The 14,016-nt window shown below is 36.6% G+C and overlaps 1 long non-coding RNA gene across 1 annotated transcript in view; it reads right to left on the reverse strand.

Annotated features, from left to right (window-relative positions):
- LOC135302068 (uncharacterized) overlaps positions 1-12,459 on the reverse strand; it is an 89,641-nt gene extending 77,182 nt beyond the window's left edge. The window contains exon 1 of the long non-coding RNA XR_010363760.1: positions 12,337-12,459. This is a non-coding gene — a long non-coding RNA (uncharacterized LOC135302068). The remainder of the gene's footprint in view (positions 1-12,336) is intronic.
- Positions 12,460-14,016: the final 1,557 nt, after the last annotated feature.

Below are 14,016 nucleotides of genomic sequence, written 5' to 3' on the forward strand. Positions count from 1 at the left end.
CAGACCACAAGCAAAACTGTAGTCTGGATGACAGAGGAAGGCTGCCCAGCACATATGCAGTTACTGGAATTCTGCCAATCAGGCAATATCCCCTGTATTTCTCCAGAACAGAGCAAGAAACATATTGTGATAGGCAATCAAAGCAGGGCAGAGTCACTTCTGCAAGCAGGGGCATTTGTCTTTCTGAGTTCCGTTTTAATATATTTGGGAAAATCATCAAATTTAAAACAGCATGTAGAAAAAAGACGTCCTCCAAGTTCAAGAGATTTCATCTAACTTCCAGCAATCAACTAATTCCAAAAACTGTAATCTGTTCCTTTGCAAAGAATTATGGTTTTTTACAGTTTCTCTGTCTCACCTGAAATTCAAATGGAATGTGGATGGGGATCTAATAACACATAATGCATCTATTAATTCAGGTTCAGAATGGCCAGACTACAGTTATCTGAAGTTGAAAAGGATAAAGAAAAGTAAAATTAGCTAAAAGCAGCAAAACTCCCCCACACATGTGATCCTCTCTTCTATCTTGAGGAGTGTGTCTGTTCCATTCAGTGAGTTTTATGTAGAACCCCTGCATCTTTTGATTTTAATTCTTCTTTATTTCTCTCAGTTTAGCCTCTTGGAACCCGTGGTTATTACTAAATTCTCAAGGCAAATCCTGATCTAAAATGAGAACCACCTCTATAGGCTATAAATACAATACAATTAACTTCAGCCATGAACTTACTATAAAATGCAGCAACCCTCTTTTTTCGTATTGACTGTGACTTCAGAGGAGAATGTGTATCTGTAAATGTATATTTACTATTGCATTTATTCTGTGTATCATGCTATATATCACATACACAAACAGAATTATTAATGGTCTTCTCTCTTCCTTCTCTTTATTTTCAGTGGATAATATTCACCCTATCCATCCTCTATGTCTTTTCTTGTTCAAAGCCACTTCACTATGTGTATGACTCTCAGAAAAAAGCAATATTTATTAACTGTCCAATTAAATGCATGTATTATATAGTTTCTGTTAGTGGCATGATAGTAAGAAGTCTGTCAGTATTTCCCTTACAAACCCTGTTTTCAGAGGTTTATAATTGCAGTGTAATTTTACCTCTCCCACTACAAAGTTTCAGCTTGAGGAGAAATGTTGTTCCATAAGGATTTACTTTTAGCTGTCCAACACGTAATAGTTAAATATGAAATATGGAACCAAAATTTTCATAAATTTTAATGAAATCCATGGTGTATCAGACTTCTTTTAATTTTTGTAACTTAAACACAGGATTTGTGTTAACAACTAAATCAATATGGTTCAAGTTATTCATAATTGTTCCTTTTCCTAAATAGCTTTTTAAAAGAGACTGTGGATCAAAGGCATCACTTTGAAGTATTACAACTTATACAGTGATTACAAGCTTAATGATAACTTGGTAAGTCTTAGAGCAGCAGGTATTGTCTCTTGGCTAAGTTTTTATTTGTCTGTACTGAAAATGTATGTGGTCATTACTGTTCCACCTTGCCTTGGTCTCTCTCACTACCAAACCTATCAGCCAAAGTAAAAATAGGAATAATCTGCCTATATAAGAAGTGAAAAGGAAGTCTGAATTGAGACACTGGTCATTGGTTTCAGGAGCATCCATAGCTGGGAATATTCCTGTAGCAAGTGTAACACCAGTTATTCTGTATTTTCCAGACACAAATGTAGATTTAACCTGTAACTCTTACTTTTGTATTCATGCAACTTATATTCCAAGATAAGAATTTAAATGTAGTTGTTATAAACTGCACTATATAGAAACAAAATTAATTACTCAGCCATACTTAGACACATGCACCTTTATGTTAAATGCTACATTGCAGGTAAAAACTTTGCCAAATGGAATTTATATAATTATATAGAAATATATTTCCTACATGTATCCCCAGTAACACAGCAATCATTGAAACTCGTAAAAATGCCAAAATTTTAATATTTTTTCCTAGCTTAATTTTGTCTGAGGCCTACACATTTGGACTTCAGGTGCCTTCATGAAGAAAATTTCTAAAATTTGACCCAAGTTTGTTTAGGTCCTCCCTCCATACCAAAAGTGTGGCTATGCAGCTGCAAGCTACTAGCAAAGGATCCAACTAGGTCATCTGTGGTCAGATCTACACTGGCCAGCAGTTACCCTTTTTCTTTCCAAGTACATCAAAGTTAAATTTATTCTCATTCCTCAACCAACATAGTCTCACAAAAGCTTCTCTGACCTTTGAAACAAGATATTAGACAGTTCCAGGTTAGGATGACTTCTTTTAGTTCTGACTGGCAGCCCAGTTGAGAATGCTCTTAGTGTATCAGAACAGGGCAGTTAAGAAACAAAGCCAAATATATTTCTGTGAGATGCAGTTAGGCTGCAGTTCATGATCTGAGAATGGATTTTGATGGAGCTCTGAGAAGAATCACAATTTTAGCACAATGTGTTTCACTGTTGCCTTTAACTACCTGTTTCCTGCCTTCATCTGTGCCTTTTTTTTTCTTTTTCTGAAGGAGTGAAACTTCCAAAGAGGAAAAAACCTCCTTCAGGGTGGCCTATGTCACACATATTTCTCAGAACATGAGTATAATTGTATATAGATATATAAAGGCATGCTGGCCTTAAAAAACAAAACAAAACAAAAGAGGGGGGCAAAAAAGGGAAAACTAAACAACCAAGTATTCCAAGACATCTTCTCTAATAGCTTTTGGGGTTTTTTTCATTCTGGTAAAGAAGTACATAAATATTCTGCTGGGTGAACGCAGAGATTGAGGAAATCAAAGGCCAGAAGAGCTCTGGGTAACTTAAAGTGTGCTGCTTCTGTACCACAGTCTAACCTAGATCACCTTGGATTCACCACTTTAGCAGCTTGAGGCTGTACTATAATCTGCTAAACTGTCTTCACACCACAGACTCCAACGTTTCCCTCACTGGGCTCTTTCTGTCCTTGGTACCATCTGGCTTGCAAAGGCGTCCTCAGAAGTCCTCATTCTATGATGACTCCTGTGCAAAGACCTTCTTCCCAAAGAAATGGCAATTTTAAGACCTCATAAGATTATTCTAGATCTTTTAACAGGACAGAGCAACATCCAAATTTGGATCATTTGTCCTTCTTTGTTACACACTTGTCTCATGCAATATCAGCTATCAAACTTCAGTGATGTTTTTGCTTGACTCACAGATGCTGGAATCAAATAATTAACTATTGCACCTCATTTTATTTTAAAATTAATTTTTAATTAAAAATTTAGAACTAATTTAGAACTAATTCTAGCACTCAGAATTGTTAAAGAATGTTTAGATATTTGTATTTGGCCTTTTAAAAAAAACATGACAAATAAAAAGAATTTCAAATGTATTGCTTTTTTAAATGTCATGAATTTTCAAAATCCTGATTTTTGCCGGTGCTCACACTTGGCAATACTATTTAGCCCAGCAATTTTACAGTGCATCCGAGATAAGAAGAGATTAGTATTCCCTCAAATTTGCCAGCAGAACTGCACGTGTAGCTGCCCTCTGAACCCTCTCTTGCTGAGATGGGCTTTTCAAACACAGCTTTGACTAATATAAGTTAGGGAGGAATATGCAAAAGAAAAAATTATGCAATGGACAGATGTAGTGGTAACTTCAGTATGGCATGGAGGACCTCTTCAGCCTGCTCAGCCATATTCAGGTGCTGAAGACCATCAGATCCATTTAAGACAAGGCACATTGGGAGTATGAAAATAATTATTTGAATATCAGGCCAGGTAGCTGTATTATTGACAGCCTCTTACATAACAAATTTTCTCATAACTTTCAACATGAATTTAAAGATTGTATCTAGTTTTTTTATTTTTCATCATGAATGTCATATAGCATCAGGAGCAGCTGCTGCAGTTAACATATTTAACAGTACTTTTATGTTTTCACAAGTCACAAACAATACCTAGATTTTATAGAAGTTATTCTCACTCACTGTTTTTTCCCCAGACACTAAACATAGTTAATATTAGTTCAGAATTAATGATAGACTTCACAATGGGATTATCTATTGTGATTTTAAAAGGAATTTGTAAACGAATGTATATGAGCAAAACTGATCTTCTAGCTGCAAAAGTTTTCACTCAAATTTTCAGACAATTGACCTTCAGCACAGCTCCACACATCACCTATGAGCAAGAAAGAGCATAGCCAAAAGTCATTCATAAATCTGATCTTTTTTAATATACCTGGCTTCTCCTTTTTCCTTATTCTATGACTAACAAGTCCATTGAGAATTCAAGCATGCAACTGATGGTCCAGAAGAGCTTTTCTGTCATTTCTGAAATTTCACACAGGCATAGCCATGGTCAGAAAGAATCCCAGTTTTCGGCTACAGAGGTGAACACTGTCTTTTGGATTCTTAAAGACAAAGAATGGAGAAGGAAAATAAATCCAAAAGAGTAATCCCATATTAAAAATTCATTAAAAATACTACTATGAAAGTCTATAACTGCATATGTAGACAGAGTAAATTGATTTACTATATTAACTTCTTTACTACTGAAAGATGTTTTCACCATGGAGTTTTATACAAAGCAGGAACAGGACAGCCTGCAGCCCTGCCTTCTGGAAAACATTTTCCATGGAATTTGCCACCTTTAACTATTTTATTCAAAAAAAATCTGAAGGATTTGTTATATGGGGCTTTCCAAACATTTTTTGCCGAAAGTCTTAATGTGTGTCATTAGAGCTGCCAAGCTGTACATAGCATACAGAATGTCTTGCTGGAGTTTATAGAATCTGGCATAAGAAGGTTAAAGAAAACAGAGCACATATATGGAGAGTGACAGCTGATTATTTATTTTTACATATTTTTCAAAGTATCAATAAATCCATCTGAAATGTCATAGGCTTGAGATGTTGTAAGGACAGCAAACCACAAATTACAGTTTAGTTTCATTTGCCTTCTACACAGTTTCCTCCCAGGCCCAAAAGAAATTTATACAGAACATATGCCCAAAATGAACTTTTAATAATCAAATGAATTTCAGCTTTCTGGAAGGCCTAGAAAGGTGTTATCAAATGAAAATTATAAAGTAATATTCATTTCACCAAAACACTCAGTATTACTGAAATGTCATTTCCATCTTAATAGTTCACCAGGATAATTTAAAGAATATTGTGCTTGATCCACCACAGAACATAGGCACCTGCAGTTTGCTGCTGAGGATGCAAATCATGCCCTGGTTAACAGCCAGTGGCATTCATAATGTACCAAGTTCAGAGACCACCTTTAGACACAATTAAAGGTGAAACTTATGATTTAAGGTAGGACATCATACAAAGCTTATAAGGTCACAAATCTTGCCAAACTTCAGTAATTTGGGTTAAAATTTTCTCTATTTGCCATCTGCTTCACATAGTGAATCATTCAGGGCAGGGGCTTTTTTTGGTCACTGCTGAATCTTATGGGTCCGCTGCTGAAATTTTTCCAGTCTTGGTCACTTACTAACCCTTTAGTGCAACTGCATTTTGCACATGCTCAACAAAAACCTCTCCAGAATTCAGCTGCTCCCTAAAGAGTTTGATCAAAAAATGTTTAAAAACCATTTCAATCCCAGGATCAAGCTCATCTTTACAAGTGACTGCCAGAAACAGTTGTGACCACAATGGATACTTATGGTGACTTGTGTCTGGGTTTTGGTTTTGGGGTGGTTTTTGGTTGTTTGTTTGTTTCTTGTTTGTTTATTTGGGGCAGGGGGGGTGAGTGTTTGTGGGGGTTTTTTCTTTGTTTTGGAGTTTTTTGAGGGGATGGCTGGGATTTTTTTTTTTTGGTGTTTTTGTTTGTTTGTTTTTTGGGTTTTTTTTAATTTGCTTTAGCCAGATCCCTGGTATTCATGCCAGTTAGCTCTGAGGACTGGCTCAGAATGCGTCAAAGTCGGGTTCTGCAGTGCAGGGAGAGAGAAAAGGCTGCTGCTGGTCAACCATCCCTCTACATGTGCTCCCCTCCTTCCAGAAGCAGCAAGTATGATTGTCCAGACTTCTCCTCCCTGTCTTACTGTTACTTCTCCCGACTAAAGAAAAATCCAACTGGGACTACAGTTCCTTATCCCTTTAAATTTTGCCTACAGAATTGAAAAGCTTTGAAGTGGCTCTGAACACAAAGCTGGCTCCAGAACTCTCCCTCCTGTGCTCTCAATGGACCATATGTCTCACAGCCTGCAGGACAATGCAAATACAGTCAGTTCAAACACAGATTGAACAAATGCTAAGCCTACTGGAAGAGCAAAAAAGAGTCTATGGAATAACCCGGCATTAGATAAAAATTGAGGCTGGAGGCTGCTAAGGAGGGAGAAGAACACAAGGAATGACTTCAAAGTAAATAAGGCCTAGGGTCTTTCCTTGAGACATTTTGAAGCCATTCCTCACCTCCCAGTAATAACTCAGGCTTGGACTGCCAAGGGAGACTTGGAGGTGCATTTCTGCTGCAAGGTTGTTCTGGAGATCCCAGGATGCAGCTGAAACTGGCGCAGCCAAGTCCTATACTCTGTACAGGCTAGAGGATCTGGACACACAAAAAGGCCTAAATTTCTTTTTAAAATCTCTACCAGTATTTCCAGTGCCATAAAACTGACATCTCATCCCAAAACTGAAATGTAAAGTCTCTTTCTTCATCTGCTACTTGACTTCATCAGACACCTTTCCAGTCATCTTAGTTTCCCCAGTGCATTGACTTTTGTTTCCAAATGCCAAAATTACTTCAGTGTATATGGCTCAGTGCCCATCTTCAACTGCAATCCACAAGAAAGGTACACCTTGTAGAAATCTTCTAATAAGTTTAACCTACCAAGTTAGCTGGTCAATGTAATGTTATATTTTGTAATATCTTTTACACACTATATAAGCAGAGAACAAAATCTCCAGGGCCTCCAGTATACTGTAGTACAGCTCATCACAAAACACAAAATTCAATTAAAAATAAGTATATCAAAAAGAAAATCTGTATTAATTAGTGACATGCTAGAAATAAAATATGTTTTCTTCCTTATTAAAAAATTTCTATATAGTATATTCCTTTGGAGCCTGGCATTTAAATATAGCTGTTTTCTTTGTTTCCAATAACATCTCAGCCACAATTACTTAAAAAATTATAAATCACAATGTAGTTTTTATTGAACACAAAAATGCATTTTTGTGTTCAAGCATGGGATTAATGTTTGTGTATGCAAATGAACAAAGGATATTTTCATCGAGGTTATAGCTCAAACCATGGCAAACTTTAAAATACTTTACTGTATTAATGGTTGAATAGGACACTGTTCTCTCTCTCTTTTTTTCCCGTTAACAATTAATAACTTGTTTTAAATGCACCTGTTGCAAATGCCTAATTTCTGTTTAGTGCAACTTCAGAGCAAATAGGGTTCTTTGTCAGTGTATAGTTCTTGCTTGATGTTGCATATAATTCTTATAATATTCTGAATGGCATGTGCTAATTATTTAGCACAATAGCTCATCTTATGGAGCTGTAAGGCTGTAAAAGAAGGGTGGCAATTACTTAGGCTGGGAGCATCTATTTTTCTTGTAAAAACAAGTGTTGAAGGAAAAAGAAAATAAAAAAGTGAAAGAAAGGAAAACTTAACTAACAGCCTAGGAGCCATAGAAGAGTTAATGTTTTGAAGTTTTTATTTTCTTTGAGGCTAGATCTGAAGCTTGCAATCCAGATAGTAAGAGTTCCAAATTTCTATGTGTTGTACTGAGGTCAGATTCTGCTCTCCCCAGATGGGAGATTTTGTTTACCTGACCAAGCACAGTTCTTAACCCACCACTCTCTTAAAATTTGGTTATAAGAGCACACCTATACAGGTGTCCTCTCCTTATGCAGAGGAGATGTACCACTGTCAGGTGTTTAAAGCAGTTTCAAAATCCATGTACAGAAAGTAGCTTAAACTCACACAGAAGAGAAACAAAACAAAATCAAAGCAACAAACTAAATTCACAGAATATATCAGAGTCATAGAATTATTTAGGTTGGAAGGAAGCTTAGACATGTAGTTCCAAAGCCCCTGCCATGGTCAGGGACATCTTCCACTAGACCAGGTTGCTCAGAGCCCCATCCAGCCCGGCCTTGAACACTTCCAGGGGCATCCACAACTTCCCTGGGAAACCTGCTCCAATGCATCTGCACAGTAAATTTTTTCTGATCTCTAACCTAATTCAGAATCAGTTCAAACCAATTACCCCTATTACTATCATTAGATGGTCTCATAAAAAATCCTTTTTCACCTCCCTTTGGGTGCTGGAAGATGCACGCAGTTCTCCCTGGAGCCTTTTACTCTCCTGGCCAAGAAACTTCAGCTCTCTCAGCTTGTCTTCATAGGAGAGATGCTTTAGACTTCATGGTCCTCCTCTGGACTCACTCCAACAGGATCACCTTCTTTGTGTGCTGAGGCCATAGAGCTGAACACAGCACTCAGTATATGCTCTTATATGCTTATGCTAGCCCTAGATTAACAAAACCCCAACAACTTGTATGTGGAAGAAATTAAATTTATGAAAAGGATGTTATTTATTTTTTAAAAAGTTATGCATTAGGGTTTTGAGTTAGTTTCAGGCTAAAACAAAGAAAGGAATATTCAAAACCTCACTCAGGCAAAGATAGAATCATGACTTGGGGGACTAATCTGGAGATTAGGAAAGATTTGATGGAGTATGGACAATTTATAGGTCTAAATCTGATGATTGGTCCTGTTTTCAGTCCCACAGTCTTGTCAGAAAGGTCACAGAGAGAACCTAGACATTTGAACTAAATCAAGGTAGACCAAAAAAATAAGCATGGAATACAAAAACAGACATAAAAACCAGAACGGCACAAAGAATGCATAGAGGGGAAAGACTCTCAGATAGTATTGTGAAAACTCATTAATTGTGTGGAGAGAATAATGAAAAAAGTTCTTTCAATACTCACTTAAATCTAGAAATAAACACTCTCCAGACCTCCTCTCAGAGTAGTCATGCGATCAAGATTTATTAGCTCAAATTTTTGAGGACAGTGGGTCTTCAGCCTCTGTGTTCTAGAACTCACTGAGATACAATTTTTTAAAAAGCACTTTTCAAAATCCTTGCAGCAGAAAGCAGATTACAGGGCCTTAATTTATCCATCTGAAGTACAAACAAGGCCATGAAAATCACATCACCAGTCAGAACTAAATTTCTGTTTATTAGGATTAGTTGTAAGTTTCAGGTTAAAAGAAAAGGGTGAGGAGGATTCCTCAGGAAAAGCTGCTTTCATTAATTTCTAAGAATCTAAGAAATAGTAATAAAATTGCAATTTACTTCTGAATGTTTTTTTCTAGAAGAAATGGTAAAGTCCACCAAATTAATTAGACTCTATATGATGTTTTAAATATAGGTACAGCCCACAGAGAGGTCAGAAAGTCAATACATAAAATGAAAAAGGATAAACCAATATGACCTTAAACTAGATTATGTTCTAGATCATTTTTGAGACAGGACTCAACACAAAAAGATCCAACTTAAGCTGAAATTTTACAGGACATGTGAATAGCTGAGACAGACTTCACAACTAACCAACCATATGCTGAACATTTATCTACATTGGGCTTCCTGCTTCCACTGATGATGTGAATGTTAAATTGCCACTGACTTCTAACAGAACCAAATCAAATACTATAATTATACACTTTGTACTATCTGTGCTGCACTGTATTATTATCTATAATTGATTATTCAACTCAGTAGCTATTGTTCTTTAAAATGCTTTTGACGCATTGTAGGAAAAGTGCTATATTAAACAAAGTTGATGAGCAGAGAGATTTCGGACTTTCTGCCACATGTAATGATGAAGCTGGTGTAAACCAGACTAGTTCCCCTTCCAGAAAGTCACATCCAAATTTTTTGAGACTGTGTTCCACACAGATAACCTTCAGCTGAGAAACAGACCTTGCTATGCTGACTATTGTGCAAATATATTAAAAGAAAAAAAACCACCCGACTGCTAAAAACTTCCGTATAGACAAGAAAAATATTTAGCTTGGGGGAAGAAAGGTAGAAAAACTGCAGAGCAGTAAGTTATTTGCCAGAGAGGTACATCAGCCTAAGTTACAAAAGCACAGCCTAGCTCAAGTTTCTGGATTTAACATCTTAAGTCATAGTTACAGAAACTTTTCAATCAAGTGTGAACCAACAGAATCACAGGCGGGGAAGGTCTGGCTATTCCTGTCTGCCTGCTCCTGCCTCCCATCCCGGGACAGCCCACTTGTAGTCATGTGGCCATGTAGTGGACTGGACCAAAGAACAGATCCAGAAGAAAAATAAATATTTTCCTTTACTGAGTTAGTATTCAACTTTTGTCCTCAGCACTTAAAATATTCAAATAGAAGAATTTTAGTCTCTCTTTGAAAATTCAGTAGTCTTTAAATATCTAATAGTTAAGCAGTCAAATTCTATTCTCAAAACATGAAAACACTGTGACCTATCCCCTTAGATTCCCATATATCAACTTATTTTGCTAAGCACGGAAAGCTGTTTTTGTATTTCCCTTTTTTATATGCCAGTAAAATAAATAAGGTTGGGTTTTAAGCTATCTAAAACTAGTAGGCTTAGTTCCAAGTAGCCTCAGTATTTACAGGAATGCCAAAGTAATGTCTACATTATTTTCAGATTAAGAAAAGAACCCTGAGAAAAAAAATTATTGTTGGAGTGTAACAAGTTTCCTAATCACAAAAATATTTATTTTCATGTCTTCAGAACACATACTATTGCTTCCCATAATTACAAATGAGATTAAATGTTAACCAATTTAAATCTGTCAAAATATTTTAATAAGTGGGGCAGATGTTCTGTTTTGTTAAGTATCACTATTTACTTTATGAGGTAATAATAACCTTACCTTTCCTCTGCAATAGTTAATAGTAAATGGTTAGAGCTTGCCAAAGAGCAAATAAATCATTACACTAAATACAGGTTGTCAGGCTAGTTTAGTACCTTGTACACTCCATTTTACTTAGATAAATGCCTTAGAATGGGATTTACTCTCTGTGCAATTTTACAGAAAGATTCTGGCTTTCCTATTGTGTGTAGTTTCACATCAGATTTTAAGAATGGTACTGTATCAGTATGCAGATTTTACATACGCTTACTTGTGTGGGTGACTTCACATATGTACAAATGTGAGACAAGATGCAGACCTCCCAGGAATATCATTACAGAGAGTACTTTTGTAGAAAGACTCTGACTTTGGTAAATAAGTAAATATACCAATGCAAAACTCAAGACAGTTGAATAGTGTAAAGTCAAGACTCTGAAACACTCCTCAGAGTTGTCTTTGATTTAACCATATTAATTTATAGTCCATTTATAGTCAATTGTCATCTAACTTGCAATTCTTCAGCTCCAGTAAAAAGAACAGTCAGGTTTTAAAATTATTGCTGAACATATAAACTGTAGACGCCACATTTTTCTGGATAGCTGAGACATATTCAGGGCTAAGCCTAAATGGTTCTGACCACTCAGTCCTGAGAAGGCTCCTGTTGGGGCTGTTACACAATTCAAACCCCAATAAAAACCTTCTGTCAGTCAGGAGCTTATTTGCTCTTATAATTATATAAATAAAATCATCACTTTGCACAACTAGACATATTTGAAATTTTGTGTGGAAAAATATTTGTACAGTTATATATTTGTTTTAGAATCACTATTTCATTTCTTCCCCCACTTCAAAATTCCTACCATCCAAATACTGAAAAGGAATAATTTGGAAAATTATGCAAAGCTAACAGCTAATAATGGTTGAAGGAAAGAGATCACAAGTTCCATTGGCTGACATTTGTATAAACTATTTGCAGAAAACTTGAGAAAAGCAACTCTGGCCATGGAAAGAAAGATGAGGTTATGAGTGATCTGTGAACAAGGAAAAGGTCCAATAAATTGGCTCACTTATTCACACTGAATAATTCAAACAGCTTGACTCAACACTAGACATACTCCTTACTCCTTTTAAAGGATTAAAATATTCATGATTTCTTCTGTCAAATGCCATTATCACTCTGTGATGTCAGGAGCAATGGCTATCTTCCCAGGGCTGTAAGAGGCTTGGATGTGGGTCCAGTTGTGGAAGCTGCCTGGCAAACACTGCTTCTGCCTGTGATCTCAGACTCAAATCTGTGTCCTGCTGGTCCTAGCAAAGGCAACCTCAAACACCATCTCCATCTTCATGCCCATGTTCTTGTGCCACATAAGCACTGTAAGGTTGTGCTGCCTGAAGCAGTGTGTAGCGATAGCTCAGAAAGAAGGATATCTACTTCCATAGTAGTGACAAGATCATGTTAAACAATATCCTTACCTTTGTACAAATAAAAGAAATTCCATTTTCCAGCTCAAGAACAAACCTCACTTTGCCTCTTTCCACAGCCGGGCACACAAAGCCAAATGGGAGCAAGTGATGACAAGGCAAGGGGTGCTGAATCGTGAGTATTTTGTGTCAGAGAAAGCCACTACAATGGGTTATACAGAAGCCATCAACTTCCTTAAAGCAGCTATTGGCATCTCTCCTCAAAATAAAAATACAGGGGACAAGGAGCTAATGTGCTGGAGCACATTCCCAACCACAAGCTTTCAAAGATATTCAGAAGACAGCTTTTCTTTAACTGTATCAACATTCCAGTCTACTTCAATTCACGTTTTGCAAGATGGACACACTTTATAAATTCTTTAAGGATTCTCTGTGCATTTGGTAAATTCCTCTTTAATACAATCCAACCTGTTCAGTTTTTCAGTGGATTTTTTTTCCTCTTTCTTTTAAAGACATCTTAATTAGTCTAATCCTGACTGGTCTCTTTCCAATGTTCCTGTTGGCACAGTAGGATTTCAATTAACATTCTGCTTTAGCACTGCAAATGCCCTTGCTCAGATTTTTTTTTTATGTGCTATTTTGGATGCCATCTCTGTTCTCTTTTCTTCCTCAAAAATTGTTCAGCTTCTAAAAGGTTTTGGAAGCAGAGGTTATTCTGTCAATTTGTGTTTTCTGAGCTTATCAAGAAATTGCCCACTATTAATTTTTATTTTTTTTCCCCTGCTTGAGGGTTATAGTCCTTGTATGTTCTGACCACATCACTCATCCCTCTTTCAATCCCTTCTGGTTTCAAAACAGCAAGTTCATGCTTCTTGTACTCAGCTTCAAGGCTCTTCTAAACTCCACCCTTCTTTATTTGTCTGTTCTTGTCTCTAATTGCATATCTCTTTCTCTTTTTCACACACACATACACACACACTCACACTCTTCCTTCAAATCCACCAACAATAACAATCTTCTCTGCTGTTTGTCAGCTTCCCTCACACACAGCTCCACCCTGCCCCTCACACATGGAGTGCCCTCCCTGAACTGAGCTGTCAGGCGATTGTCCTCGCTTCTTTGAAATCTATCCTTAAAAATCCACCTCTGCTGCAACGTCTAAAATAAATCAGCTAATTAATGATGGTTATTTTGAGGGGCAGATGGAATAGCTGACATTTAATTTACAATAATAATTTTTAAAAAACAAGAAAAAAAAAAACCAAAAAAAAAAAAAAACCACCAAAAAACCTTTTGTGCAAGTGTGAGTAAGTATCTTAATCTGTTTTAGACTGCTCTTCCAAAGGGACAGCAATATGGATGGAGCAGTGCCTAGACCCTGCAGCCTGTGCACATCATCCCTGGCTGATTTTAGATCACGGGAAACTCTCTCTTTCTCTACTCTTTACCTGTTTTTCCTGTTTAAACTATAAACTCTGCAGGATAGTAACTGTGGATATGTCTAGTCTGCATACCATGTAGTAACTGATAAACTTTAAGTGCAATAGGAGAGAGAAGTCCCAGCAGTGTGGACTTAATTTACTCAAAAGGTATTGTGTCTTATAAAATACATATCCACAGCAATTAACACAATGACAAAATTATCTTCATTGAATTATCTTGGAAATGCATAGCTTAAATAAAAATAACAATGCTGAGTTAAGTACCTTACTACTGCTGCAAATACAATAT

This window comes from Passer domesticus, chromosome 6, assembly GCF_036417665.1.
Source record: "Passer domesticus isolate bPasDom1 chromosome 6, bPasDom1.hap1, whole genome shotgun sequence".
Lineage (NCBI taxonomy): Eukaryota > Metazoa > Chordata > Aves > Passeriformes > Passeridae > Passer > Passer domesticus.